The 25948-nt window shown below is 37.7% G+C and overlaps 1 protein-coding gene across 7 annotated transcripts in view; it reads left to right on the top strand.

Moving 5' to 3' along the window:
- The window catches only part of MESK2 (misexpression suppressor of KSR 2), a 469347-nt gene that overhangs the window by 11295 nt on the left and 432104 nt on the right, over window positions 1-25948 (top strand). For 2 of the 7 annotated variants that reach the window (XM_065221293.1, XM_065221284.1), the window contains exon 1: window positions 1625-2456. The exons of 1 other annotated variant lie outside the window; for it this stretch is intronic. The gene's annotated coding sequence lies outside the window, so the exon portion shown is untranslated. Of the gene's footprint in view, window positions 1-1615; window positions 2457-25948 lie in introns of those variants that run through there. 4 more of the 7 variants (XM_065221312.1, XM_065221278.1, XM_065221331.1 and 1 more) reach the window with 3 other exon arrangements.

Here is a 25948-nt window from a genome sequence, read left to right as displayed (position 1 = left end):
CATTACACACATTATAGGAAGAGCGGAAACGCATATGTCACGCATGGGAATTCTCCGATATCTCCAAGGTCATTACTGATTTCCATCACTACCTCAACATACTTCCCCAATCTCAGGCATCCGTTGAAGATCAGCATCGTTTGGTCTTGGGTTTGATCGAGTCGAGGTTTGGTCACGTTTGGCCATCAATTCTGTTGCCAAATCTCCGGGCAAATATCGTTGCTTCCAGAGTTTGAACATGCAACTATCACAAAAGCAGGTGCTCAAGAAAGTGACAGTTTACATCACAAAACACACTAAAAACCATATCAGCATAATGCTCAATAATTCTACCACATCCAAGATTTCGAAATTTTTAAACAAATTTTATAGAAATCTGTTTAATGAAATGTGAAGCAGATTACTTTCATCTCCCTTGGGAGTTGCGGAGAGTTGACTGTAATGTATTTTTGCTGATGGTGATTACAATTTTTAATAAAAGGATGATTATTAATAACGACTAGATGCCATAAAGATGACTCACGGTACTCCAAAATCAACCAAATGATAAATTCGATTTCATAGTAAAACCACAGACAAACAGACATAACTCTCGCAAGTTGTTCATCGAACCAGCATTTAACGGTCAATTTAAAAGTATCGTAGTTGGTAGTACCGCCACCTGCGGCGCGTAGTCCTTTTCCTTGAGTTTGACGTTTACACAGTACCGTCATCTGTTCAGCGTACTACCCACCACAGTGTACTCAACAGATGGCGGTAATGTTTTTGCGACGATGTTTTACATTGAGAAATATTCAATGTGTTATGTCTGTTTGTCTGTGGTAAAACCTTTCGATTTTGGCAACACTCAATTTTCGTGTTTGTTGAAATGATTTGATTGATGATTTTGAAAGGGTACCAGCCCTAATAAAATTTGTATTGTTATTTTTCTTAACGACATGTTCGAGGTATCGTCCAAAGCATTTGTGGAATAGTTCTATTATTTGGGTTCTCGTTCGTTTATGGTATTTTTCTATTAGGGAGAGCATACCCAATCTAAAAACCTTTTTGAATGATACATTTCACTGGCTCTCTTGCACCTAGTCAAATGTAGATTGCTTTTATGTACTACGCGAATCTTATTCACCATCTGCAAAGCTTTTGTCTCAATGAGCTTCATTCTCACCACATCATTTCCTTATACACACCAAACAACGTAACTTCTTTACCGATTCGAGATTATCACCATCACCATCCGAGCGAGACCGCGCTTAGATCAAATTCACCACTCACCGCAAAGCTCATATCCACCATGGTGCAGTTGCTTTTCACCACACCACCCAAGTAATCGAGCTGTCATCGCCAAACTGACGGCTCTGTCACCTTGCGCAACACCGCATACATACACACAGTCAACCGACCCATGATTTACTGTATGTTTTCACTTCTCTCGATTCTGGGGGTTCTCTCTCAGCTGACTTTTCGTTCCATTTCTGATATTGGCTGGTAGGTCGGATTGGATAGGTCGCTCCACATCTTCTCTGCTTACTCTGCTACTACTACTACTACTTCTCCGCCATCATCTCACTCAGCAGGAAAGAGGACTACTACCGCCTGTTCGCAGTCGTTCCTCAGTCAGAGTGCTAGAAACCGAGTTCAGGAATAGACATACATCTGCTGTAGCGTTTGTCGTGTTTCCGCAGTTCACAAAACCGGAGTATCAATCAGTACAGGTCTGTTTGTCCATCTGTTGGTCGGATTGGCGTATTTCGAGCGGATCGGCGGAGTTGCTGTTGACAAGTTTAAGGGAAGGCCCACCATCAGGTCACGTTTCGCTGGACGGAGGAAAAGTCGTCAAGGAATAACGTGTGTGAATAATACTTGAAGAATCTTATATCCAGTGAATGTGTGTGCGGTCGTTCTCTCCGACACGGTCACAACAGTCGTAGTTTGGGAGTTTCGCTTTCAAGTCTCGTGGTTGTAGTTTTTTTTGTGTCTTCACCCAAGTGGGTTGGTTGGGAAGTTTGTTGCATGTGGAAAAATAAGGGAGCCAATAAGGCGAGTTTAAAATCGTGGAAAAAGTGTGACTAGAATATTGGAAAATTATTGATCGAAAAAAGGCCGTCTTGCGGGTGGTGTATGTGTTACTAAGAGGGGGCTAAGCATAACAGCCTAGTGGAGACGAATTTGTTTCGCGGATTTAAGCAACAGCAAAAAGTGGGGTGATTTCGTTCTCTCCGAAGTGGAAGAAGCACGCTTGTGTGTCTCTCCCCTGCCCTCTAGTGGATACGCTATATTTAATTGTGTGCATCGAGTTCGGCTGAGCTGTTTTGAGGCAATCGAAGAGCGAAGGTTGTGTAATTTTTTTCCCCGATACCAGACAACCAAAAAGTTTAGTGGTGCTATTGACAACAGTTTACACCTCCTACTTGGGTTGTGCACAGTTAATCCTCGCACCGAGAAGTAAATAATCGAAGGTATGTTTTTATTTTTATGGAATTTAAGGAAATTCTCCTATTGCTCTTTAGAACCAATTCCAACCTAATTAGGTTCCTCTGTTTGTGGTGATTAGTGCGTCGTTTTAACACATTTTTTTTTAGAAAATAGAACAATTAGGATTATAACAATATTCTGATAACCGTAACACTTAGCGCGTGTTTGTCTCTTAGCGAGTGATAGAAATTCTGCGTAATAACCGACTGACGTCGCCTCCCTTCCTACGTACCCACCTACTAATTTGTAATCCCGTAGTCATAGACTTGTAACTCTGGTTTTGGTGTTAATCATATTCCGTGAAATGTGAAGGTGGATCGCGTTTTCCGCTGGTTGGTCGTCACTTTGGAGTGTGGTGTAAATTTGACGAATTAAGTCAACGATATCGGTCAATCACAGTGCCAAAAACAAAAACACATATTCAATTAATATATCTTGGTTAATCAACAAAAAAAAGTAGATCAAACGTGCCATACGGTTAGAAAAGCGCATTGCCATATGATTCGTATTGCTGTTTAGCCAAACTTAACTGGTTTGGTGCGGAAATACTGACTTAACAGACGATAAAAACGTTATCACGTTTTTGTCTGCATTGTGGAAGGTTTCGAGCTTACTGCAGAGCTGATGATGTCATGCGATTTGGTATAGATATGGAGTCGTAATTTCGATCAACCATGCATTCAAGCCAGCTGTCATTGGTTTGCAGAGCTTAAACATTCCATGGATGCTAGATATCGAAAGAATAGTTAAACATTATAGGGTTTCATTTGAACAACTTCTTGCAGTTTTACATAGCTTGTAACGTTGGTACAACTTATCTTTGGCAGTGATCATAAAACTGTTAAAAAGTCCTTTTCATTAAGAGTAACATCAAACTGGTTTTGTCAAAAAGTTATATTTTAGATCCAGATCTCCGTCACAGGTGAAAAACATTGATAATTTTCCAAACGTTTCAGATGGACATAGGGTTAACTTTCTCTTACCCGATATCTCCTTTACTCGATGGAAATCCAGGCTTCTTAAAGCAATTTATTATATTCAAAATTTACCTGATTAGATTGATATATCTTCTTCAATATCGAATTAGGGAGAGTTGACTGTATTATGAACGGAAACCTTTAATTTATATCTATCTGTGTGTCTTTCAGTGAATGGTCCTTTGAAATTAAAAACTATCAAAAGTTTTTTATAATTCTCAATTATAAGAAAAGACGACTGCGGCACTTCTTTACGTATTCTCGTCAGGGGGTGAATTTGTTTGGTATTTTATGTCGTATTTCACTAAATCCATACCAATTTAAGGTATCCAGATATTCGTTTCTGGTCGGGCTGAGATTCATAGCATCCTGCTTTAGAAATCAGAGGCTTCAAGCGAGGCTTTAAGCTCGAGATTCAGAGCACCCAAGTAACATTGCAAGTTTTATCGAGGTTTCAACGCATTCCGCAAGTCAAAATCATGGTCCACCACAGATCCCTCATAAAACCTGTTCCAGTCAAATTTCGCTCGTTGGGCTATGTTTAGGTGCAGGAACCGATAGCTAATCGATAACAAATGAATATCTTAATGTGGTATGATACCAGATTTCTGCTTGTGGTATAAAACCTTGTTTTGATATTATTTAGTTATCGTAATTTTTTGTTTAATATCAAATGAATACCAAAATAACAAAATGTGATCTTTCAGTTTATTGACAATAACACCTAAAAGAGTTATTGAATTGGTATTAGAAGACCTTAAAAATAACAAATTTTGGTATTATGGCATCTAAAACAGCGTCTGTTATCCGTTTGTTATTGTAATAACTAAATTATTTATTAGTTCGTTATTCGAAGAACATTTTTGAGGTATTATTTTTGGTATTTTACCTCTTATGTCAGCCTCACTAATAACATATTTAGATTGCCAGTTATGCTATTTTCATATTTTTAGTTGGGCTGTAGTCCATCTAAATCGAAGTCAAACGTAATTTTTTACAGTGCTATTTCTTTTTCGAGGGGCTCATGTACGAACGATTTGGATAGTTGGATAGGATTGTGATGATGATAAACAATCGGTGTATCCCTCAACCAATTTTCAGCTTGGCAGCTCAGCCCAACTAACGAAAGTCTTTCACTAAGTGGGCTACAGGTTTAGTTCAACGAGCGAAAGTTCACTGTATTTGGGAATCATGGCTCGAGATTCAGATAATCTCAGAATTTGATTCAGAACATTTCCCCGTAGAATCGAAATAATTCGACTTGGAATTCAAAAAATTCTACCATGGAATGATGAAAATTTTGAAGAATCCAGAGAATCAGAGAATAAATCTCAGTTAATTTCTCCTTGGGATTTCAAAATTTTTGGGAAGGATTCAAGTTTTCCTTGAGAATCCTGGAATAGAAATCAAACGATAGCTGGTTTGGAATTCGCAGAATTCTGGCATGAGATTCAGATAAACCCAGAGCAAAATGCAGAGCTGCCCTGGCTTCCAATTCATAAATTCTCGGACGGAAATTCTGAGAATTTTTAGTTGAAAATTCTAGAATCCTGGTTTGGGATCCATACGATATCCGAATATAATTGGAGGAATTCCAAAACAGAGTAAAAGACAATTATGTCGTGCCGTTCCAAAGAATCTTTGGAGGTTATTTTATAGAATTCCACATTGATGTTGATGATAATGATGGAGACGCTGGTGCGAGGTTCAATTACATGGTGGCAAGTGAACAAGGAAACCTGGAAAAACGGGAAAAAGTCGGAAATTTGGAAAATCTACCAGGAAAATAATCTTGATTCTATGATTTAAATAACTTCTGAATTTTACCTGGGTGATAATGGCGTAAGTTATAACAAAACTCATGTCGTCGTTTATCATCGACTTGATTCAAAACTAATCATTTCGTTCAAGCTTCAAGTGAATTAAAATTAGCTGTAAGGTGCATACAAAAAACCTAAAAAGTGAAGTAATCAATTTGATTCGGCGACGATGGTTACGTGTTTTGTTGCTCACAGAATCGATGTGAAAATTGACAGCTGAGCATACCGAGTAACAGGTAAGCTATTTTGGCTATGTTTTACCAGATAAAATTAATCCAAATGGGGAGAATCTAAGCCAAGAAGGATTTCTCGTTGAGTTTTCAGTTCTTAATCTGTAATTTTCGACTTTGCACTCGGTGCGTACGTTTTTCATATTCTTTCAGTTTCTCGCCTGATTCGTTCTACTGCTGTCAATTCTGAGTATACGTACAATCATCTCCATGGTAGAATTAACCGTTGTTCAACTTATGCAGTCTTCAACCATGGATAATTTGCTGGTCTCTTGAATGTAAGTCACTCAGCACATTGTGCCGAAATTAGATTTGGCACAGCTTGGGCACAATCTCGTAGGCATTGGATTGTTGTAATTAAAATGGGAGCACTGCTGGACAACTGTCATTGAAGTTGTTCACAACATTACGTGTTGTTTGACTGCCTGAGGAACTCAGATCAGCAGTTCACTTATAGATCTAAATACGAAATGTAGTTTCTAGAGTAGGCTCAAGAGAAAGAGGCAATAAATTAGAACCCTTTAATACCCTTAATTCAAATAATGCTGCAACTCACACAAAATAAACTACAGAAGTCTATTCATCATCTTCTATAGTCGGTCTCCAACAATGTTCCCCACCGGTTCCAACTCTTTCCGGTCGCTGATAGCTCGTTGCTTTTCACATCACGAAAGGCTAGGTTTCTGGTTTGCCTTTGAGGGCATTATAAAACCCTAAAACACAGAACTTTTATTGTCCTATGAACACAAAACACCACAATTTCGCACCGATTAATCCTTGCGATTTTAAACCAAAACATTCAAGGTGTCAGAAATACCGGGATGGCTATTTCAGGCATCACATTTGATAACGGCACAAAAGCATTTGTAAACAAACTTTCTAATGCCCTTTACACGCGAACCAAAGTACCAAAGTACCCACGCAAACAAACAACATCATCGGATAGGGGCAACTATCACCTTTCCGAAAGTGGTATTGGTTTGCGTGGGCGTACTTTGGTTCACGTGTAAAGGGCCTTAGAAAGTTTGTTTACAAATGCTTTTGTGCCGTTATCAAATGTTTTGCCTGATTTTACAAACAATCGCAGCTTGCTCTATGACCGGTACAATCGGCACACTAGAGGTACACTGACAAAAAAGATGACCCAAGACTGGTGTACGGAGTGACTAGAAACACTGGAATAAGAGACCAGCGGAGACACTGTTATGATTCCAATCGAACTGTCAAAAGCGGTTCCAATCTGCAATGTTTACAAATGGTTTGCTTTAATTAGGGAGGAGTATTAAAATCGTTTAACAATCACTCATGAACTCGCTCGTCGGTGCATTGGCGAAGTCACTCGCAAGCAGTTACAAATGCAAGAGATGCCAGGATTTCTTTGATGTTTATCTTGTTGCCAAATTCATGCCATTTTTTTTTCTTCGCTGGTCTCTTATTCCAGTGTTTCTAGGAGTGACCTACCACTTGGATAAAATGCTCTTTCTGCCAAAATACAATGTCATTGTTTTCACAACAAAACTGTCATCACAGTAAACCTAATAATTTAAAGTAAGAGTGAAAGCTGTATTACCTTCTCATTCTAACGGGTGTTCAATAAAAAATGAGAATTTTTTCAGTCATATAGCTAGTAAAAAAAATGTCAACGAATTCAGTATTTTTTATTTAAAATAATATTTATACTTCAAAAAACGTCAATGAATATTGGAGAAGGGGCCCTGGTCAGCCGTACGACGCAACTTAGTCGCGATGCTCTCACAAGAGCGCTGGACGGCACTGAAATCATTCTCATTTATTATTGAACACCCGTTACTGAAGTACTAAGTGGTCCCCCAATGCCCTCAGTGTGCCGGAAATTTATATGTATTTTCAAAACTTTTAAATTGGCACTCTTAATAATTTGTACAGAAATCTGACAAGAAAATACATTCATACTGATGTAGCATGTTTTGAAAGGGCTTCGTATATTGCAGTAAATAGTAAAACATGTCTACTAATCCAACGAAAATTATAAATTTCCACTGGGAAAGGCTCACAGCACACCAAAACTGTTAAGAATTGTTGTTTCGAAACTGTACGGCACGGTCAAATTGATAAAACCGAAGGGGAAGACAGTGAGCAATCCAGAGTAACTCTGAGGAACTCTTTTGCTCTCTGCTGAACGATTTTATTATCTCGATTGTTTTGACAGTGCAGTCCAAGGAATGTTAGTTTTTTTTTTAGCTGGTGATCTATGCCTTAAAGTACACTCCATTCATCGGTGAACCTACTAGCAAATCAAACATCACGCAAAAATGTTGCTGTTTTGATACAAAATAAAAGGGGCTAGGCATATGAGGGGGTCTGATGGAATAGTTGTGTACGTTTGTATTTTTTGTTCTAGCAACTGAAACTTACAGGACTCATCATCAAGTACATGTCCTCACCAGCAGGGAATATCAATTCACTTGCTCTAAGCGTCAATTTCATTATCATTGCAAAGAGGAAAGTGCCCTGCAGAAATCCATCATCAGTGTGATTTAAGAAAATAGCCAAAACTTCTGGTAGAAAACGAGATTTTTTCCTTATATAAATATTGCATCCATTTATTTTCTTTATTCATTGTTTTCGTTTCGTTATCAAACTGACATTTGCATGGTCAGATTCCAAAACTATATGCCCTACTAATTTTGTTTTCGTCACAAATTAGATCAGATCCCAGAGCAAACCAGAGTAACTCTGAGCAACTCTGAGTAAAAAAGGTACTCAAACGAAAGCCGTCCTCCCTCTCGGATAAAACCATTTAGCTTTTGAACGAGCTGTTGTAAAACCAGTAGACCATCTATAAAGCATAATGGTAATGAATAAAGCCGTTTTAGCTGGCTTTCAATATGAAAAAATCTGTGTTAAAACGAGTTTTAAAATGGTTTCGAAGACATTGAAGAAATCAAATAATATAATACAATGCTTTATAATTGTTTAAAAAACCAGGTTCTGGCAGCTTTCCATAGTGTGGCCCCTTCTGGATGCAATGCAGTTTTATAATGGTTGGCAGGAAGCACTGACAATACAATTTGTATATGTAATTTACATTTATTGACTATTTCAAATAAAACGTATGAATCAAATTAGCATGTAAGGCAACATAACTTTTGTAAAACGGTCTACACTGATTGACGACAAATAAATAAATAAACAACTAGCTTTAAATAAGGTTTTACGATGTTTTCCATGCAGGCAGCTAAAAAGTTATTTTAAAAGTTAAAATTTTACTTCAGCATGACGTTTCGGCCCGTTTGGGGCAAAATGGCACTGAGCTTCAATCCGACCAGATTGCAACCTTTTTGCGTCTTCCATTTATGACTTGGAAACTGGAACAATTGTAGATAGAGCTGAAATTAGGGCGTAACAACTTTTGCAAACAATGACTTCTCTCGATGATTTCTAGGAATTCAAGGCACGCCCACGCAAACCAACAAAACCATCAGATAGGGGAAATCTTCTCCTATCCTATGGTGATGTTGATTTGCGTGGACGAGCCTTGGCTTTCTAGAAATCATCGAGAGAAGTCATTGTTTACAAAAGCTGTTACGCCCGAATTCCAGCTCTATCTAGAATTGATCCCTTGAAAAACGTCCCAAGTGGACAGGAACTTCGGGAAAATATTTATACAATTTACAAATCATCCCCTAAGACTGCTAAGCCGATCCGCCTAAGTATACTATCACAGTCAAACCGCCCAGAGAAGAATACTATTTATGAATTATTCATAGAATCATAAACTGAGATTCAGAGATTCTCGCATGGCGGTTCTGAGAATTGAAATTTGTAGGAGTCAAACATTTTAGACATGTTCCGTGCAGACCAAACTCTCACAAGTTTATCAAAGTCCAAGAATTTTGAAATTTGACCTAGTTGCAGAATCACTTGCACAATTCCGGACGCACAAGACCGGACGCTTCTGAGTTGAATTGATCATTAGACTAAATTTTGGAAACTTGAACTTGAACACAGCAATTGCTTGGCTTGACTTTTCTCACATTTTGGAAGTTTGTGTTGTTTAAAGGAATTCTTAGTACGCTGAAGCAGGCTCCACAAAAGCTCTAAGTGAAATTCCTGGAAAAAATCTTGAAAGAATAGGACGGTGTTTGTGAAATTTCTAGGTGAATTTAGAATGAAGAATGGCTAGGGAAATCTGAAGAGATTTCAAATAGCATTCGAAGAAGAATTCCAAATGAATCCTAATGAGATTTCAAAAGAATTCCGAGGATGCCAACAGAAGTAAACAACAAGCCTACCAATTGCCCGTTTTGAAAATTAAAACAGATCATGAGCTTTAGTCGTATACCTGCCATTTTCCACAGAGATAGCGCTGTTCCGCTGGTAGGAAGTGATAAAATCCCCATATAGAAATTGAGAGAAGTGGGAATAATTCGCTTTCGGTGCATATTCAGGTTAGAAAAAGTGAACGACAGCCTAATGCGTTTACTTATTTCTCGGGAATTATTGTTAAACAAGCTAAAATTGAATAAAAATGATTTTCCCCATGCAGTTTTACCAGCTTTAGAATTGTCTGCAAAGAGTTCCTAGAGTGCATTAATTTGTTTTTTTTTCAGGGATTATCAATGAGAATCTCTGTGGGAATTCTGTAGAGAAATTTGATGGCATTCTGGGATGATATTTTTGATGAAATTCCATAGAAAACCAGTTGACAATTTTCGGAAAGAAGCAAATACGCAGGGCTGTTGGCGAGTCACTTTTTAGTGACTTGGTCACTTTTTTTTTCAAACCACGCACTAAAAAGTCTCCTTTTTTAAGGCCAAGTCACTAAAGTCTCAACTTTTTCAGCGTGAATTTATTTCAAGATTGATTATTCTTTGCTTTGTGACGTTTAATCGCCTTTCTCTATCTACAGGGTGTCTACTCATTTTTCTAAATAAAATTACCTGAGTTTTCCAAGTAAGTAAGTCCAAGATCTAAAAATATGCAATATCTCGAAGTTTCGTATTCCATGCACAAGTTCAAGATATTGAAAATTTTCATAATGCCACAATTAAGGGAAAAAATAAATGATTTATTTCAAGATCGTAATCAACTTTTTAAAAAATTAGAGATCTTCATTTCAGTCCCATTAACTTCACAACAATTGTAGGAACTTTGGAGATGTTCTGAGGAATGAAAGGAAATGCTGAGAATTTCAGTGAAGCTCCATAAACAAACGGTGGGAACATAAGGGAAGTCAACACGTTGAAAATATGGGAAACTTACTGGAAGCTTTAAGAACCTCAAAGTGGTTCTTTTAGCATCCGAAAATTGTCAGGAACTTTTCTGAAAAGAAGCACTTCGCGGGTTTTAAGCGAACTTGAGAAATATAGAAAACTTGAGGGGTATTGTGCAATTTCTAAGCAACTCATAAAAGCTAGATCTAGAGATCTTTAGGGAATTCCAGATCTTATGAGCAGTTCCCGTAACTTTGATCTAGACTTTTGGAGCAGTTTAAAGATCTATAATCGTAAATTTGGAAAAAAAATCACGATAGTTCCATGATTTGCTGAAAAAAATCGAACCCTTTAGATGTTGCAAAAATTTCAGGGAAGTACAGAAACCTTCAGAGAATTTATGAAAACTTCAGAATTTTTTCAGGAAATTAACAGAAGTCCAGAGAATTTCTGGGAAATTTAAAGGTTTTTACGGGAATTCCATTTATTTCCGAGCAGAATCAAGATCTTCAATAGAAGAGCTTTAGGGAAGCTTCGAGAACATCAAAACAGATCAGAAAATCAATTAATTAGAGACATCAACGGAGTAAAATTAATCAAAAAAAAAAAAAAAGCGAGAACTTTTAGCAAACAGCGATATCTTCAAGAAATTTCAGAGAACCTCTAATAAATTTAGATATTTTTAGATAGTTTCATGATATTCAGCGCAGTTCCAAGTCAAGTACTTCGAGGACGATCCCATTAACTTAAGCAAATTTGTGCCGACTTACAAGGAATTCCGTGGAATTATGGGGTACTCCAAGAATTCTATGATTGATACGAAAACAGCAGGAAATTATGAATATGTATCAGAAAATTTGCCGGATAATTACACAAATTTAAGAGAACTTCAGGTAAGCATAGATAAAATCAGGGAAAATAATTGACCGTTTATAATGGTTATAATACATAAGAAAAATTTCCGAAAAATATCAAGGCAAATCATTTAATTTCAGTAAAGTTGCTAGTTCTTAAAAATACTGATTAATTCAGAGCAGTCTAGAGAACTTAAAGGAAATTCAATAATCGTTTAGGCAGTTTTAATGACACCAGGAAAGTCTAGACCATTGAGGAAGTTTTAAATAAGTGTCGATAATTTAAGGGAAGCTTCATGAACTTCAGAAAAAATCTTGAGAACCTCAGTGAAAATCATTATTTCGTTCTAATTCCATGAAAATTGTGGGAGCACAAAAGTTCCAGAAATTTAGAAAAACTTTAGAAACTTCACAGAAGGATAGTGGTTTTCAGAAACATTCCGAGAACTTCATTAAAATCAATGGAGCTTAAGGGGAGATCCGCGAACTACATGAATTTTTAAGAACGAGGGGGCGACCCCGGCGTAGTGGTTAACATCCATACCTCTCACGCCAAAGTCACGAGTTCAAATCTCACCTCCGGACAAGTCACGAATGACCCAAGAGTGTTAAAGTGACTATAGTAAAAAAAAAAATTATGAACATTTGCAAAATGCGGGAGCATTTGAAAGAAGTTAAGTAAGCTCCGAAAATTAGAGGAATTTCAGGGAGAGGTCAGTTTCATTAGTTTCAGAAAATTAGTGGGAAATTTAAAGCAGTTCCCAGATTTTCAGATAACTTCAGAAACATTTAAAAGTTATTTGAGGTCTTCGCATAAGTTCAGAAGTTCACTGAAGCTTAAACATTTTTAAGACGATTCAATTAAATTCAACGCAGTACAACAAGCTTCATGAGAACTGCAAAAACTTTAGATAAGTTTTGAGAATTTCAGAAAAGAACAAAGAACTTCAGAGGATTTCCTTCAACATTACATAGAGAAGTCACATAAATTTTAAAGACATTTAGAGAACTTCAGAGTCAAACCTTTAAAGCAGATCCATGATCGTTAGAAAAACGGAAGTCCTATAAAGTTCAGAATTTGATGAGAAGCATTGTGAGCATCAAGCTAGTTTTTTAAACTACAAAAGAACTTCAAGGCAGTTTCATTAACTTCAGAAAAAATTGAGAACTCTCAAGTCAATAGTCCATTCCATATTCTACGGAGATTTTCATTGAAAGATTCCTCAACATCTCTATGAAGCTATCCTCAGAATTAAATTTTCTTTTAGTTTTCCTCGGAATTACTTTGGTATTCTCCACAATGAGAAACACTTTGGAAAAATTGTCCGAGTATTCATTGAATTCATTTCAGATTTCCTTTTGAATCTCACTCCTTCCCTTGGAATTCTACTCACATTGAAAGTCTCCTAAGAATGCATTGGCATTCCTCCTCACAAATTGCTTAGATTTCTTCTCATAATTTGTTTTAAACAACTCTCCTGAATTTGTTTTCCGAATTCCTTTGCCTTTGGAATTTTCCTCTGAAGTTCAGGAATCTGAGTTCAGATTCTTGAAAATTTCTTGAAGTGTAGAACTAGCTGAAATTTAAAATTTCTAGGAAATATGCAAAACCAAAAAAAAAATAAATTTCTCAAGCCTCTGTTTTTTTTTTAAATTTATTTGTTACTGAAGACTGTGGATCTATAAAGTGTGTGAATGAAAATTACGGGAAACATTAAATGCGTGTATTTTAAAATTCATTCTTTTCTTTAAAATATCTTTATAATTCTAATCGTTCCCAGCCCTGAAATTTCATAATTCATCATTTAATCTAAAACCCAATTCTCTTCAGCAATATATTTTCAACTGCAATTCATGAAAATATGAAAAAAATGTGAATATATGGTGCAAATCAAATATTTATGTAAATCTCCGGTACAGAAGACTTGGCACCACTGTTCGGGCCAGTGCAGAGCAGTGTTACCAGAATGTTTTAAAGCTTATCGGTGTCAAAGGTTTTAAAAAATCGGTATTTGTCGGTATTTGCTATTTTAATTAATTTTATATGTTTGCCGTTTTTGAAAGCGAAAATTTTAACTTATGATCGGAAAATTCTGGAAGAAAACTCCGGGGAATGTTTGAATTAGCTTCTGGAGGAAGCTGAAAAAACCAGAGAAAGAAGAAAGAAGTTTTCCTGGAGGAAATTTGAGGAAAGTTCTGAGAGAAGTCGGAAAAACATCCGCGGAACTTCTGAGACATAAATTGAGGAACTTCTGGCGAAAATTTTAAGAAACTTTCAGAAAAAAATCGGATTTCCCATTCAAAGGATTTTCCAGGGGAAGCCAGCAGAAGCTCGGAAAAACCTTCCAATAGAAGTAAAGAAAAAGCCAACTGAACAAAATTCCAGAACTAGGCGACACAAATTTCTGGGAGAAGTTATTTGAACTTCCAGGAGAAGACGGAAGAAACTTCCTGGAGACGCAGGCAGAAAATTCCTAAGGTATATTGGAAAAAAAATCTGGAGAAAGTCAGAAGCTCTAGCGAGTACGGAACAGTCAAAAGAAACAAGAAGATAATTCCGGAAGAAAGAGTTCCGGGGGGATGTTCTAGTGATCCAGAAATTTTCCAAATGGTCATAAACATCCCTGAAGACCCCGCAATGCCCCATAAGTTTTTGGAACATTCCTGAAATGTACTTAGCGATTTTATGCTGTTTTGGAGTACTCTGATCATTTTTGAAATACTTGGAAATTCTCTAATTATAATGAGCCTACCGGAATATCTCTAATCAACTTTGAAGGTCTCTAGAATTTCTTGAAGACTACGAAACTTCTTAAGCGCACAATTTTCTTGAATTTATTGTAACATCAGCATTGAAGTTCTCTGATCTTCCCGATTTTTCTAATTTTTAAAAGTTATCGACACTGCCATTAATAAGCACGGAACTTCCCATAAAATGTTCTCAAAATGTGCTTATGTTCATGTAACTTCCCTTACGTTTCTTAAATTTGCGGAGCTTCCTAAAGTTCTCTCAATTCTCCTGGAACTAATGGAACTGTCCTGAAAACCTTAAATTTTCCAGAAGTTCTTTGGACTTGTAAAGTATCCAAAATATTTATGATGTATCCTTGAGTTACCTGGAGTTCGCTGGACCGGGTTTTAGAATTTTAACAGAAGTTATTGAAACATTCTTTAATTTATCGAAACTTACTTAAACATCTGAACTTTTCCGAAGTTTCAGAACTTCTTAAAAGTTGCTGTAGCTAGTGTGGATCTGCAATCAAAATCTAGAAGCATCCCTGAAGTTCCGGGAAAGTTGAAAAAACTGGCGGGAGAAGATGGAAGAATCATTCGAGCGAAGGCTGAAGAAGCTTCCAAGGGAAGTCGAAATAAGTTTCTCAGAGGAATCGGAATTATCAGAAAGAGCCATCGACTGTTTATCGATTCATGGGTAGCCAAAAACGGCGAGGAAATTGAATCATTAATCGAAAGAGTATCCATAAGACATTTTTGAAGATGATTTTTTTTTAGAATTTTAAAGGCCTAAAAAATTTGAGTTATTCAAAAAGATAAAAGTCTCTCACAATAATTTTCTCAAAAATTCAAGCGCGGGCAGGCAATAATCATTTTGATTATTTAAAAAAATCGGTATAAATCGGTATAAAACCTCAAAAATCGGTATGCTGAGGAACCTTATCTGTACATCGGTATCTAGTTCAGAAATCAGTATAAATATCGATAAATCTGTATATCTGGCAACGCTGGTGCAGAGATTTGTCTTTGTCATTAAGGTTCTACAAAGGGTAATTAAATTTGTATTCGTCTTCTTTTTGAAATATTCTTCAATCATCATTATTGGTTTACACATACATTCTCATATTATTAATACAAAAAATTAACACTTGTGTTTCATGATTTTAGAACGAAAACTTCCTGGGTAAAACATATTCACTGGGTTTACTTACTTGTGTTCTTCGAAGCATAGCACAATAACACACAATCGAATACACAAAATCTAAAACAACTGCTACTCAAAACTCTTGGTGAACAAAATTGAACAAAAAATAAAACCACTTCAACTTTACTGCTTTGCCGGCAATCGTAAAAGTATCATTGAAAAAGCGTTGCCAGATGTATTTCCTCTAGCAATGGATTTAAGTTTATTAAAACAAGCAATTGTGAAGTTTGACCCATTAATATAGATGGTGATGGTAATGGTGAATAAATATCAGAAACTGAGTAAATAAAACAACAACGACCATTCTCGGCATTTTACCGGTCCAATTTAAAAAGCCACAGAAGATTGAATTAACCACTTCATTCGAGCAGATAAAATGACGTTTACTACCACTCGAACTTTGAAATGAAACATTATTTTGAGATTTTTTCTTCTAGAACCTCGAGAAAAGTAGCCAACATTTGTGCGTTTCATAAAAAAATAGAAATTAGTTGGTCCAGTTTTGTGAAATCGCTGGTAGAAAGTCACGCCAAAACTGCTCGACAAAGTGGTCAATTCAACACTAACAGGGTTGATGGCAGCAGTGCACGTAGCCTGGTGTTCGCTTTCCCGCTCAGGGGTGTAAACAAACTTGCATACAGCGAAGTCTGGTAGTGTGAACGTTTTGTCTGCTACATTCTTATGCACTAGATTGTGTGACATCACATTTGCTGTTGTATTGAAATGAAGGAAGAAAAGAGATGGTTAAATTTTCCTCAACATACCAGTTGATATTTATGAAACATGGGCAGTTTTGGTGTGGGGACATGCACTTCCAATGAATTTTACCCATACATTTAGAAAATGATGATCGAAGAATATTTCAAAAAGAAGAAGTAAACAAATTATTGACCCTTTGTAGAACCTTAACAGACTTTCGCGCGATATTGACAAAATTGGTTTTCACATTGTTAGACTTGATCCTCAAAAAAACCTTTGTCAAAATAGCATTTATTTTTTCGTCAATGACCTAGTAACAAAAACTGTAATTTCGTGCATTCTGAGTCACATTATTGTTATCCTAGCAGTTCAGGACAAAGATGCTTGTTCACTTTAATGTAACACATGCTGCTCAAGCTATTTAAATTCGTTTAAAATTTAACTAATAAAAAATTCTGCATATATTCATATATATTCATATATATAGACATGGGAAAACATGTGCATTCATTTAAATTCATTTGCTTAAGACTTTTTTCGTCAACAAAATTCCGTAAAATGATGTAACAAGCTTTTGTAGTTTTTTTTAATTAGCTACAGCTTTTGTGAATATCTCAAATCTGTATCTCTTACGTATGACGAACTAGAGCGGGCAGAACTTGTTGGTTTTGTTGGCTTTGGGTAATCATGAATAAGAGATACGTGTTCTATTAATCTGTAAACCTGACAAAATCAGGAAGGGAACACATTATATCGAGCGAATTTATATGAACATTGTTTTACCGATACCGTTAAATTCCTTCTATATAATTTACATAAGATCAGGGAGTCAAAATTACGTCACCCGGTATGCATAAAATACTGTTTACAACGACCTTAAAAAAATACTGCACTTGTACCGATATCCATATGACACCGTTCCAAAGTGACACCCCGATCAATCGAAAGAGCGAACAAGAACCATCATCCTTCTCCCGGAAATAATCGTAAACAATCCTCCACGTGGTGGTAGTGCTAACATTGAGCCCGACCGAGTCGGAAACTTTTGTGGCGCCGTAATTCCTAGAAAGCACATTGATTGCCATTCTCACCGAAAACCATCCAGTATACCTACCTAACCTGAAACAGACGCTCGATAACAGTACCACTTAAATGCTCAACCTATCTATGGTGCAGTTTGTATGCACATCGATTATTGATTTTCTGCAAATGAAACCAGCCCACCGTCGTCGGAACCGACGTCATCATTGGAACAATTCCGCAGCTAATCATCATTGCCCTCACCACAATCATCGTGATCATCATCATCATAACCATCAATTGTACTGCCATTCACACACTCGCACATTTTTGGTGTATTTAGCGTGTATCCTTTAGATGTTGTTTGCTATTGTTTTGTTTTTGCCCGTGTTTTCTTGGTGTGTGTGTGCGTGTGCATTGAATCATTAGGCAACCGAATTCGTGCATCAACCAACATTCATCAGCCATCGGTAGTGGCACAGAGTAGAATACTTGTGAATGTAGGACACTTCATCGAACCCCGTTGGGAAAATTTTCGTGCACGGGGCTCCGCGTGATGACAGGCCAGGGGTGACCGGATGAATATTGTATGCGAAGTTTTTCCACCACCCCACGGGTTATTAATGGGGAAAAATTCTTATTTTCTTCGGCTTTGCATGCTCTTTCCAGTGTTTGCGAAACATTATCACGATGCGGCACGCTGTCAAACTAAACAAGGGGTTTCCGTCTCGGATTGAGAGAGTTTGTGATTCTTAAAAAAATAAAAAAAATAACTGTAGTTACGCTATGGCAAAATTGGCGATGTACGTGACTTGTGTTGAACAGCTAATGCACAAAGTTATTGCTTTATGCGTGGTATGCTGTAGGAAGTATTTCGGTATTCCGAGTGGCTTTTGAAAACATCCGGAGAACTTTGAGATTTGGGCGAAATTGCTCGTGAATTGAAACTAAATCTCGCGAACAAACCATACCAAATGATAGGGGATTTTTTTTGATAGCTATCAAATTATAGCTGATTTTACCCTCACACAGCTTAAAATTACAATGTTTATTTTTATGTTTATTCATTGGTTTACCATAGAAAAAATACTGTTTCCTACCTAACTCCTTCCAATCGAAATTGTTATCCATTAACCTCTAGCCCGCCACGAGTAATTGGTACCCAATACTAGATTTACTGCTGCTTAAAATTTTAATTAAAAAATTACGGATTTTTGGCTCCGTAAAGTGTCAGACACGACTGAGCCTAGTAAATAAACGAACTAGTTAAAAAAAGAGTCAACTGCTATCGGAGACTTAGTTTCCGTGCTACACCACCACTAACATGCATCTCATTGAACTTGTGCTGAAAATTCGAAGGATTTCATTCAGCTGAAACGTGGACGATTGATTCGTGGAATATCATAAGGGAACATGCATTAAGGTGATACTTATGTGATAATACAAATTTGAAATTGCTACTCATTGTTTGCTGTGCTACTACTAACAGAGAGTAGCAATTTCAAATTTGTATGTTTTGTGGATGCTGACATTTGTGCCTTTGAAGTTTCACGCTAAGGCTTCCTTAGAGTATCACCTTAAGTATGTCATGTGAAATTCAGAAACAGTCGACCCTCCCCCTTCCTCTTTCGACAGGTTTACCTTATGCGTTGCTTGTTACTCATTTTTTAACGCTCCCTCCCCCCTGAAAATGAACTCGACACTTTCTTCAAAATTATGTGCCTCGGATTCTATTTATCCGTTTTTTAATGTTGTTATAGCATTGGAAATGCTATTTCCTCAACTTTACATTAAAACGTTGGTGACGCACAGTGATGGAAAAAATCAAGAAAATCCAAAATCAGCAACGGTCGAAAATCACTATTGAGATCAGCAAAATCACAAACAGAAAATCACGGCGGATTTTATCTTAGCTTATCTCGAGAGTAGCAAAATCACACAGCAGAAAATCAAGGCTGATTTTAACCTTAGCTGATTTTGCGGTAACAAAAACCAAACGGAAAATCAATAGATTGGTAAAAGTGAAAATCCGACATCCGCCGCCATTTTGGAATTCAAGATGGCGGACCAAAATCCAATATGGCGGCCCCGGATAGGGAATATTCATCTAAACCCATGCAATATGGGTATCTACGGAATGGGCTCGATGAGGGGAAGCGAAAAATTGACATCCGCCGCCATTTTGGAATCCAATATGGTGGACCAAAATCCAATATGGCGGCCCCCGGACTAGGAATATACATTTAAACCCATGCAATATGGGTATCTACGAAATGAGCTCGATTCAGGGAAGTGAAAAATTGACATCCAACACAATTTTGGAATACAATATCGTGGACCAAAATCCAATATGACGGAACAAAATCCAATATGGCGGCCCCCGGGCTAGGAATATGCATGTACATGCGTATCTACGGAATGGGCTCGACGAGTGGAAGTGAAAAATTGGCATCCGCCGCCATTTTGGAATCCAATATGGTGGACCAAATTCCAATATGTGGCCCCGGACAGGTAATATGCATTCAAACACATGCAATATGGGTATCTGCGGAATGAGCTCGATGAGTGGAAGTGGAAAATTGACATCCGCCGCGATTTTGGAATCCAATATGGCGGACCAAAATCCAATATGGTGGCCCCCGGACTAGGAATATGCATTTAAACCCATGCAATATGGTTATCTATGGAATGGGCTCGATAAGGGGAAGTGGAAACTTGACATCCGACGCCATTTTGGAATCCAATATGGCGGACCAAAATCCAATATGGCGGCCTAGGAATATGCATTTAAACCCATGCAATATGGGTATCTACGGAATGAGCTCGATGAGGGGAAGTGGAAAATTGACATCCGCCGTCATTTTGGAATACAATATGGCGGACCAAAATCCAATATGGTGGCCCCCGGACAGGGAATATTCTTCTAAACCCTTGCAATATCATTCTTCTAAACCCTTGCAGTATCTACGGAATGAGCTCGATGAGGGAAAGTGAAAAATTGTCATCCGCCGCCATTTTGGAATCTAGGATGTCAGACCAAGGAATATGCATCTAAACCCATGCAATATGGATATCTACGGAATGGACTTAATGAGGGGAAGTGGAAATTTTCCACTTCCACTTAGCGAGCCCATTCCGCAGAATCCCTATATCATTGGTGAAGATGCATATTCTCTGTCCGGGGGCTGGCACATTGGATTTTAGTCCGCCATGTTGGATTCCAAAATGGCGGCGGATGTCAATTTTCCACTTCCTCTCATCGAGCCCATTTCGTAGATACTCATGTTGCATGGGTTTAGATACATTTTCCCTGTCCGGGGGCTGCCATATTGTATTTTGGTCCACCATCTTGGATTTTAAAATGGCGGTGGATGTCAATTTTACACTTCCCCTCATCGAGCCCATTCCGTAGATACCCATATTGCATGGATTTAGATGCATATTCCTTGTCCGGAGGCCGCCATATTGGATTTTGGTCCACCATCTTGGATTTGTGGGAGCCATCTTGGCTTGAAATCCACCTTTTTAATTTCATCCGGAATAATGTCTTGAATTTCGGTATGCTCAAAACTCTAGAATTTCACATATCTTCTAATCCTATGATTTTCGATGATTTTGATCTTGGTTGATTTTGAGAATCGAAAATCACGGCTGATATTGGTCGAAAATCACGTGTGATTTTCGTGATGATAATGGCTTGTGATATTGGTGCCTGTGATCTTAGGTGATCTTGATCTTGAAAGATTGGTGATTTTGATTTTCTGATCTTGATTCTAGCCAACACTGACGCAACTTGTTTTGTCATTGCACCGTAAAATCCAGATTATATTTTTTTAACAAAAATTTCCAGACTATGTAGCATTCTACTAGCTATTTTCATAAGGTTTCAAGGAAAAATATGTTTAACGAAAAATCAATCAGTTTTAACTTGCTAAATCGGCTTATTTACCGACTCGATTAAAATTGAAACATTAACTAACTCCACACAATATGACATTGAGCAATTGAACCATAAGAAAGGGGAACTTATCAAGATAAAATCATCAGAAATCCTTTTACAATCTCCGAATATGTTTCAAAAATAGTGAAAAATGCTGGGGGCAAGACAGCTGCAGAGTAAATATATTTTCAGCGAGTAAATTTGAGTTAGTCTTATTTACTCAAAAATGATCAAAGTAGTCTCGATTTTCTGATCAAAGAAATATCGTCTGACAGCATATTTTGTTTGAAGCATCTGTTCGCACATTTGACGGATCGAATCGCTCGTTTAACAAATCGAATTGTGGACAAACGAAATGCTACTGTGGTGGTTTGACTGCACGACGGTTTTACGGGGCTTGGATGCCTTTCAGGCGCATTCCCTCGTTGGTGAGGATTGACACGGCTTAGGACGATACAGGAGTGACGGGAGTGACCCGTTCCAAAAGGGGAATGCTCCTTTTCGGTTACCTGAGGTACAACCTGAGCTTTAAACTTCCTTCGTGGTCAATATAATTGGGGTCTTTAATTTTGAAAAAAATATTTGTTTGTATATATCATCTGAAAGAGCTTCGTTTTCTGAGCACAGCGATATTTTTTTTTTCGAACCCACACACTTTCATCTCGATTTTTAAATCAAGATTTAAAGCAAAATAATGACTTCACTGTTTGAAACTATACTGACAAACTGACAGCTCACTCCCATACAAAGTGACACCGAGCGAGGGGCGCTAATGAGGTGATTTTTGCAAATGTAATCGTACTCATTTAAAATAGTTCCAGTGTACCAAAATTGATACAATTTTGGGCTTGGGTTCCATTTTTAATGCAGATTACGAATATGCATTTAGCTCAATACCCTTAAAAACCCAATTTGTCCTTGACTGCTGATTGTGGTATATTATGTAGCTGCCGATTCTAGGCCACATTAGGTCAGCTCTGGCCAGCTTCGCCAGCGATTGAAAACCACTTCAACTTTAGCGCTTTGCAAGCAATCGTAAATGTATCATTGAAAAAGCGTTGCCAGATGTATTGCCTCTAGCAATGAATTAAAGTTTATTAAAACAAGTAATTGTGTAGTTTGACTGGATGTATTTAATGGTGAATAAATATCAGAAACTGAATAAATTAAAAAAAGACCATTTTAGGCATTTTAGCAGTCCAATTAAAAAAATTATAGAAGATTGGATTCAACGCTAACAGGAGAGATGGTAGCAGTGCCACAAACTATATTGCTCTAAGAATTGAATTTATTGAATTATTTTAGCCTAATCCGAACCTATCGAACCGCCCCAAAAGTCCCTACACAGAAATTACAAGAAAGCACGTCAACTTACTTTGCTTGACAGCGTCGGTTTCAACATTATTTTTAATATAACAATCAGATATATAAGACATTGAGCAGCGTGAGTTACTCAAAATTAACTTCGGTTTTACTCATGATCGATAGCTGTCTTGTTATTTTTATTTGGAGGATGTAAAGACAATTGCTTTGGTGGATCTTAGAAGAGCATTGTATGAAACTCCGCATCGATATACCAACATAAAACAAAACGTTCTATTAAGCGACGATAAATCCTTCATAATACTTTAAAAGGATTAAGTGGTACCATAATTGAATTTACGTTGATTCCTGGTAATGACGAGACACTTCAAAAAGTAACGCCATCTGCAAATTTAGTTCCCAAGCAGCACTGTCTTCTACCGCATAGTCGTCAGTTGGCGAAAAGTCATTTTCCCTCATAGCAACCAGCCAATCCATATCCTTGTTCTCACCCAGTCACTGACAGCATTTTGCCGCTCCTCATTCTCACACAGCCTACACCCGGAGTGAGCAAGCATTTTCTCATCGAAACACACCACAGGCTTTCGTTCGCCTTGTTTCGATCACCCCACTCGGGTGAGCGAGTGAGTGAGTGAGTGAGCGAGCAAATCCTGCTGCTGCTGCTGTTGCTGCCACTATTCCCATCGAGCGAGCTGTCATTCCTGCACATTCAGTTTTTCCTCGACTTGGCAGTACCTACTGGTGTATCCTTTCGTGTTTGGCAGGCCTTGTGTAATCGTTACACAACCTCGGTGGTCCTACAACCAGTGTTCTCTAGTCGGTCTCTCGGTGTGTGTCCCTGTCTGAAGAAGAACTTGGTCCTGGAAAATTAGTGCTCAGCCGTGCCCGTTTCAGATTAGTGCGATTAGAGTGCCAGTGTGCAGCAAATAGCACCCCACGCGGCAACTTCCAATCACTTCAGACTTCCCGAGCGATAAGAGCGGAATCGATTCCCGTGCTAGATCCTCAGGTAAATATCAGTTTCAGTATATTTTGCAGCTGCTACAAGCTGGTGTGCCATTTTTACTTCTGCCGTGTCTGGCTGTGTGGGCCTTTGCCGTTTGTGCTCTAGATAAAGAGAGAAAAAAGGCCTCCATCGATTGCTGTCTGGAGGATTTATTTCCTGGTTCGAAACTGGTGCAGCGTTGTGTAATGTTCGTAGCTTTGAGCAGTAATTGCGCTTCAGAGCTCTGCGGGCTCTTGCTTGAAAGTAGTAGTACTTTTTCCGCACCATTCTAGGGAAATAATTGTGAGTGAATAGAATTTTCACCCCAACAAAGGAAGAGCCGTACATTGTGCTTTAGATCGGAAGTAGGACGACATTCTAGCCGCAATCATTCGCACATTCGATTTTTCGAGTTCTCCACGCAAAAAAAAGTCTCCAGTCACCATGGCACGTTACATAAGAAGGAGGGCAAGTCAGTCGATCCCCAACACAGTAGCAGCCACCCGCACTCGCCCGCAAAGAAAAGGGCTAGAACATGAAGTCGTCATAGTCCCCCTCTTTTGATTCGGGGTCAAAACTTGCCACTCGCACAGGAAAAATGTCACCACCAACACTACGAAATATGGGCGACTTTGACAGCTGAATGTGATCCCATGCAGCAGAAAATGTTGGTTGGCAGCACCAATACAGACGCAAGCGGTCCTTTTATGTCATTTCTAGGAACGTGACTTGAACAATTTATGTTTTGATTGAATCCTTGCTCCTCGGTTCAGAGCGAGCGGTGAGTGGTGCAGTGGAATGACGTTAACGCATGGCTGGGCTTAGAGTACAGGTAGATGGGCAAACAAGCTAAATTGATCAGGAAACTGATTTGTCTTGATGTAAAGCGAAATGGGCTGATTGAGATATTGACACAGTTATCCGTCAGGAGAGAAGTGAAATGTGCCATGGAGTTTAATGCGCAAAACATGGAATTCATTGACAGATGAGTAAACGGAGCTGGATGAATCTTGGTTGATCAGTGGTTATGTAACTTTTCATGAGTTTCAAAACAGTTGTTCGTAGAACACAAGCAAATTTTACGGGATCGAAGCATCACCTTGATTGTTTTTTATTCGATAATATGAAAAGAACCTACTTATGGTGATGACATTTCAAATAACATGTTTAGATTGGAAGGAACTTGATTTAGCATTGGTTATGTTTATGTACCTTCCTTCACTTTACTTGAGACTATATTTGAAAAAATAAACATTGGTTCATTTACCAGAGATTTACCTTGGACATTTTGATCAAAATTTGCAACCGATAAAACATTTATTTTAGCTGTAATTTAAAATACTAAAAGCTATATATAGTGTGGATGTACCAGTCGTGGCTAACTAATTAATTAAAGCCCTCATTTTGAGTCTTCATCTCAGTTCTTGATTGTTTGAAAAAAATACCATTCCGTTTTTTCCTTCTGAATCCAATGAGTTTTTTTTGTTAATAAATCACAAATCTCAATAAAAAAGCGTCAGTAAAAATAAATTTCACATCTGTAAAATCATGGAAATTTACAAAAATTAAAAAAAAAATGATTTCTCTTAATACAGACTACTCCACTGTTACACTCCACAGCAGTTTTTTACTCTTCCAAGTTTAAGATTTCTAAAACAATTGTTTTATTCAGTCTTTCAGTCTTTTTTTTTAATTTGGTCTTATGACACATTCAGTCTGATAGCGCTCCTAGTGACCACAAAATCCTTGATTCTGTAACTCAATCTGTAGATTCTGGGGTTTTGAAAACAAAAGATGCGTCGAACTTGAAAAGCAATACAAATAGATTTTTTAAAGTGTGTATCTCGGAAGTAACATTTACTTCTTTGACGTAGGACTACGTCTATGATTTCTATATGGGGGTACATTTTGTGAAAACCGAAAATGGAACATGTAACAAAATTATGAAAGATTTTGCACGATAATAACTCTGCTGCCCCTGGACCAATTTGAATAATTTTATCATCAATCGATCAGATATATTTCTACGCATCTGTTAAAATTAAAACTTTATCGTTTTTTTTTAAATTGCACGAATGTGCAACTATTTCTTTGATAATTAAAATTATCACCGATTGCCTATGAAAAGCGATTTCCCTAACACAGATTTCAAAGTTGAATTCCATCCGGTCTCACGAAATGGTGTTTATTCAATCAACGTGTGGGTGTGGTGAGTGGGGGTGTCCTCCAGTACACAACGAAAGACTCCCCTGTCTTGAAAGTTAAGGCTCGCCCACGCAAATCAACATCACCATCCAATAGGGTAAGACTTCCACTACCCGACGATAATGTTGGTTTGCGTGGGCGTGCCTTGAATTCCTAAAGATCATCGAGAGAAGTCATTGTTTATAAAAGCTGGTATGCCTAATTCCAGCTCTATCTAGATATGTTAAAATCTAACATACCATGTATCTTAAGGCAACATTGGGGGTGCGATTTTAAAAACCAAAGTCGGTC

This window comes from Ochlerotatus camptorhynchus, unplaced genomic scaffold (genome assembly GCF_037179485.1).
Source record: "Ochlerotatus camptorhynchus isolate MF236.1 unplaced genomic scaffold, CSIRO-AGI_Acam_v1.1 ptg000012l, whole genome shotgun sequence".
In the NCBI taxonomy this organism is placed as follows: Eukaryota; Metazoa; Arthropoda; class Insecta; order Diptera; family Culicidae; genus Ochlerotatus; species Ochlerotatus camptorhynchus.
The sequence above is the reverse complement of the archived record's forward strand: the minus strand, read 5'-3'. Positions and strand labels throughout refer to the sequence as shown.